Source organism: Propithecus coquereli, unplaced genomic scaffold (assembly GCF_000956105.1).
Source record: "Propithecus coquereli isolate 6110/MARCELLA unplaced genomic scaffold, Pcoq_1.0 Scaffold327, whole genome shotgun sequence".
NCBI lineage: Eukaryota > Metazoa > Chordata > Mammalia > Primates > Indriidae > Propithecus > Propithecus coquereli.
In genome coordinates this window covers 511,826-518,513 of record NW_012148919.1, presented here as the reverse complement: position 1 = coordinate 518,513, position 6,688 = coordinate 511,826, and positions in this window count along the sequence as shown.

The following is a 6,688-nucleotide window of genomic DNA, read 5'->3' as shown; positions in this document are numbered from 1 at the left end:
AAATAAAAAAAAAAAAATAGAAAAAAAATGCTTGTATTCCCTTCACCCATGAATGTGTGTCATATTAGGATGTTATTTGAATAAGATTTCTATTATTAGTTTATTTGTTAACTATGGAGGGGTTTGAGAATGACTTTCTAATAGTTAAAGGCTATACATTAAAAAATGAGTATGGCTATTTTTTGTGGTCATCTATTTGCCTATTATGTATAAAGATGATCAAAATGTAAAATTAAGTACATTCCTACCTTATTCTCTTTCATACACTATTCATTATTGTGTTAACTTGTGTTTGTTGAAATGTCCGTAGGAGTAAAATATTTTATATAAACACTTACAGAAATAAAAGAAAAAACTCTTTCAAAATGAAAAAGAAACAATAGGCCAAATATTGGCTCTTATTATCTATATGAAAATATCAATTGGTTTCCCAAGTACTTTATTATGATTTTTAAGGATATATAGATTTAGTAAGTTAGAAATTATTTATGTTATACAAATATATCTAATTTATCCATAACATTACATCATAGGCTGAATAATGTCTTCACTAAGGAATAGCTAAATCTAGCAAATTAACACATACATTATCTCACATAGTTATCATTTTTGTGGTGGTGGGACATACCCATCCACTCTCTTTACATTTTTCATGAATACAATGTATCATCACTAACTACAGTCACTGGCTGAACAATAGACCTCTTGGAATTTATTCCTTCTATCTAGTTGTAATTATGCATCCTCCGACCAAAATCATTCAATTTACCCCTCCTCCTTAACCACCACAGACTCTGAAAAACTGCCATTATTGTATTCTCTACTTCTATGAAATTAAATTTTTAGATTCCACATATGAGTGCAGTCATGTGATATTTGTCTTTCTATATTTGGCTTATTTCACTTAATATAATGTCCTCCAAGTTTATCCAATTTGTCATAAGGGCAGAATTCTCTCCATTTTTATGTCTGAATAGCATTCCATTGTGTGTATATACTACATTTTATTTATCCATTTGTTGATGAACACTTAGGTTGGTTTTATGACTTGGCTATTATAAATAATAGTACAATAAACATGGAAGTTCAGATATCTCTTTGACATACTGATTTCATTTCCTTTGTATATACACCCTGAGTGGGAGTGTTGTATTATATGGTTGCTCTATTTTTTATTTTTTCAGGAACCTTCATAACGTTTTCTATAATGGCTGCACTAATTTACATTACCACCAACAGTGTACAAGGATTCCCTTTACTCCGCATCCTCATCAACGTTTGTTATCTTTTGTCTTTTTGATAGTAGCCATTCTACTAAATGTATGCCATTCCCCACCTGCCACCCCATGCAGTTTTTCCATGCACCTATGCTCACATTGTTTCCTTGCCTAAACCCTCTGTGACAGTGAAGAAAACCCCAGTCACTAGGCCCCACGTGACCTGCCTACCTACCAGCATTTCAAATGTGCCCAGATGATAACATTTGGGCAGGTGAAAACCAGTGCCAAGCTCCTTAATGAAATTTTTTTCTATCAATGCAGTGGGTATTCTGGTTATAATATGTTTTTCACAGGGATTAATAAACCTATTTTCATTTTGAAAAAAAAAAAGAGTTAGGTAATATCTCTTTGTGGTTTTGATATCCAGTTCCCTGATGATTAGTGATGTTGGGAATTTTTTTCATATACTTGTTGGGCATTTGTATGTTTTCTTTTGAGAAATGTCTGTCCATACTACCCAAAGTGATCTACAGAACCAATCTAATACCTATCAAAATACCAATAACGTTCTTCACAGAAATAGAAAAAAGATCTTAAAATTCACATGGAAGCACAAAAGACCTTGAATAGCCAAAGCAATTTTGAACAAAAGAACAAAGTTGGGTATATCACACTGACTTCAAAATACATGACAATGATATAGGAACCAAAACATAATGGCACTGGCATAAAAATAGACACACAAACCAATGAAACAGAATAGAGAACCCACATGTAAATCCTTAGCTTTATAGTTACCTGATTTTTGACAAGAGTGCCAAGAACATACATTGGGAAAGCACAGTCTCTTTAATAAATGATGTTGGGAGGACTGGATATACATATGCAAAAGAATGAAATTAGATATTTATCTCTCAGCATATATAAAAATCAACCAAAGCGGATTAAAAACTTAAATGTAAGACCTGAAACTTTGAAACTATTATACTGGAAGAAAACACAGGTGAAACGCTTCATGACAATGGCAAGGGTTTTTGGGATAAGACCTCAAAAGCACAGGCAACAAAAGGAAAAATAGACAAATGGGATTACATCAAATTAAAAAGCTTTTGCACAACTAGAAAAGTGATCAACAGAATGAGGAGAGAACCTACAGAAAGGGAGAAAATATTTGCAACCTATATATTTGACAAGGAGTTAATATTCAAAGTATGTAAGACACTCAAACAACTAAATAGCAAAAAAAAATTATCTGGTGGAAATATGGGCAAAAAATTTTATTTTTCTGTATGTTAGCTATTGACTCCAGAGAGGTAAAGGAATCTTTTTTAAAAATCTAATGTTAAAACTTATCTTTTCAAATAAATATTTTTTTAATTCAGAAAATATATATGAGGTTACATCTCTCTACCTGAAATACATACAATATAAAACTAACTTAGATTTGAACTAAAATAATGGGTATCAAATAAATAATTGTATAAGGATGTTAATTAGACACTGTAAGAATTTATAAAAATTCAAATGACTGCCTTTCATTTAGTGATTTAAGCAGAACAAAAGTAAGCATCCTCACTTTAATTGAACAGAAATTCCTTTTCACACATTTTTTTTTATGAGAGTATTGCTAGGTAGTCTCTCTAGGTCCACATTTTTATCTGTGACAGGTCTGTATCCAGAGCTAGTAGATTAGATTTACACTACCCTGTCAATTTGAAACACTGCACTTCTATTTCCATGGTCATCACCTTTTAAAACTCAATGAGTTTCCAGTTTTATTAGCTTCACTTCTTTCTTGGGTCATATGAATCTATTGAACTCTAGACAGTTGTTGAATATATATGAAGAAAGTACTGCAATTTTCAGTTTGTGAGAAAGTTGGGGTTGTCCTAAATTCTCGATTGTTTTTGGAAGAAAACAATTTTCAGTTGATAGATTTCATGGAGATTTTGGTTTGATGTTTACATATCTGCATATATTTTATTTAATATTCACGTATATTTATATGCACAAATATACTTTTTTATTCATTTCTTTCTTCACTTTTTAAAGATATATATGTATTCATTTGCTTTTTATTTTCTGAAAATAAGACAATATCATTTTAGCTTTATATATCTTCCAAATAACCTATAGTTCTTTGTAGATGCATTTCTCAGCAATCTTCCAAATGAATTCCAATAAATAATCATTTATCTCTAATGTAGTGGGTGTTAACAATTTGAAAGCTAAACAATAAATTACCAATAATTTTTACATATTACATGGTTATATGTAAATGTTTGATTTTGCTTATTCAGTCAATTTTAGCTAAAAATCTCGGAGCACATACTGAAATATTCCTTTCTTGAAACCAGCTTCCACAATTAGGATTAGAGTTATTCAGACTTTGAATGGTGTGAGAAATTCGGGTATCAAATTATTATTTAATGTTAAGAAATCATTAGCAGAAACACTTTATAAAAGAAAATTTTTAGTTCTGACCTTCCTTGATTTCAAATATATTTTATCAATAAGATAAAAATGTGTATTGTATGTATGTATGTAATGAAATAATATAGTTAAGCAAAAATTTGGTCACTGATTCATGTGTTACTATCACACTAATTACTAGCTGTTGGTAACTTTCAATACTAGTTCTGATTATTAAGTGACACTAAATAGTAGTTGCTAATAATATCTGCTAGTCCTGTGCTGCGTATTGTTAAGAAAAAGAGAAAAAGCCTCTCTGACCATTTCCCAGAGACTCTCCTGCTTTCCTGCTTTCTCCATACTCGCCTGTGGAGAAAGGTTAAACTTCTTTGTGTTCCTGTGGGGAAACACACACACACACACACACACGCACACACACACACAGGATTTAGAAATCTGAAGTGACTTTATAAGTGCCAGATCAATGTATTTCTGTAGTGAAAATGCATAATTGGCAGTCATGATTTTTCCATACTTGTACTTTAAGAGCTCACAACGTGTCAAAGGAGATTCTCCCACTTAGAAACTGCTGCCTGTGGTGAGGTGATTCTCCTCCCCTCCATGTGTTGCAACAGAAATAATACAGAATCCTGGAAAGTGAAAGGAAATCACAATCCCAATTAAGAAATTAAAGGCAGCAGGAATAATAAGAGATGCACTACTCAATACAACAGGCCTGCATAGCCAGTGAAAAGGCTGACAAGAGCTGGAGACTTAGAGTGGAATATCATCAACTAAATTCAATTTGGGCTCATATAGCCCCAGATGTTCTAGACAATGTGACTATAACTGTATCCAGTGCAAAAATTGATGGCACATAATGTGCTGTCCCTGTCCTGGACATTTCCAATGTTTTTTTTTTTTTTTTTTTCTACTGCACTGGCACTTGAGGAATAAGACTAATTGATATTCATGTGACAAGGCCTCCTATATATATCTTCAGTGCACACCTATACACACTTAAACTTCTCTTCCTTTTGCTATTATTGGGGATTCAAGACATGGCACAAAGTCTGTTTCCTCTGAGGCCGAAAGCTTTTACTAGCTGAGGTCTAGTAGTTGGTTAACAAGGCAGAAGCCTCAGTCAAGCCTCAGTCTCAGCTCTGTCTGCAGTATAATCACAATTCAAAACCAAGAAGTGACATCTACTTCACATGAGAAGGAATCAGTGCAAGAACTCCAAAAGCATGAATGACTCTATATATTCTTAACAAGCTTAGCTTTGTGGATATCTTTATTTTCACTTAAGACTGTTTTTCTAAAATAATCTATTGTGGGGATGGTTTATTTAATTATTTGATACATACTTAAAAAATACTGTAAAAGTTAATCATTATTAAATAGGTATTTACATTCTTATAACCTGAATATTTATAATTAAGCTATGAACTGAACTAATTTTCATAAAAGTATTTCATAATTAAAGTTTTTAACAAAAATCTCTATAAGTTACATCTAAATTGATTATACTACAGCACATGATATATGAAGTAACGTTTAGCATTTTCTCAGCACAATTGACTATAAAATTTTAATTTAGTCCTTGGACAAATTCCTGAAAATAATCATATAAAGAGAATTTTTATTAAAATTATTTTATCTTTTCAAGTAATTGAAAGCCTGTGGAATAGTACTCAAATCTGATTTTTAGAAATGATTCACTTATAATTCTGACACAGTTAGTAGTTAATAAGATCAGCCATTGCCTTTGGTAGTAAAAAACATAATGACTCTTTGAGATATTGGTGAATTAATAGTCAAAGAGAGGATGGGCAAAATGAATATACAGAAGCTTCCAAATTGCAATGTCTTTAATGGTAAATATTTAATGGTAAAAACCACTTTCACAGAAATGGTGAAATTCCTTATTCAAATAATCCTAAAAGGACAGAGGGAAGCAGATTTCATCATGTATAGGGAAGCTGGGACTTAAAGAAATGATAAATGCCTGAGGTGATGGATACTCCAATTACCCTGATTTGATTAATTCACATTGTATGCCTGGGTGAAAACATCACCTGAAACTTACAAAGATATACAGCCATTATGTACCCATAACAATTAAAAAGAAAAAAATTCAAAACTACAAAAAAAAGATTAAATAATGTACTTACAGCACAATGCACATGCTCCATCACTAGAAGATACTTACTAAATGTTTAACAATAAAACAGAGAAGTTGAGAAACCTGCTGAAAGCTACAAAGCTATACAGTTTTATATATGAGGGTAAAACTCCTTCATATTACAGTGGTATTTCCAGTAAACCATATAGATGCATACAAAATATTTTTAGTGACTTTCAGGTCAAACTGAAAATGATTCATGGTTGGAAACATACTTGGAGAAGTAAAGTTAAGCAAAAGCCTAATTTCTGTTTAACTACTTTGGATACTGATAAAAGGCCATTAGCAAATGATGGTGCCTCCTCATCATCACCCTTATCTCCCTATGTCATTGCTGTCTCACAAAATCCTTGAGGCAATTTTTTTTTCTTAGGTATCAAAAATGAGAAAAAAAATATTTTAAAAACTAGTATTGCAGGAGAGATATTGGACAATCTAAAGAAACAGACTGTCAGTCTCTAAAGTACTTGAAATTAGAGAAGATTTTTTTTTTTATTTCTAAATGGGGAAAGATGAGGATATTTACCAAAATGACTAAGTACAGCAGCATGGCATGATTTTTTAGGAGATACATGATTGATATGGCAATTAGTAAAATAAAATGCAATGGACAGATTAAGAAACCTGCCTTCCAATTCTAAAAGAATGATGATTTTATGTTATTATTTTGCTTATTTATAAGTGTCCACAAAATACATGGTTAGCCCTGAAAACAATTGCAATGATAACATTCTGCACTCTTTTCCATCCTTACTCAATCAGTAACATGGTCTTCCAACTGAGATCACAGCCTCCTCAAACTCTTTTATTCCTATTTGGTGTGTTAGGCAGAATAATGCCTCCTCCCCAGAAATGTCCACACATTCACTTG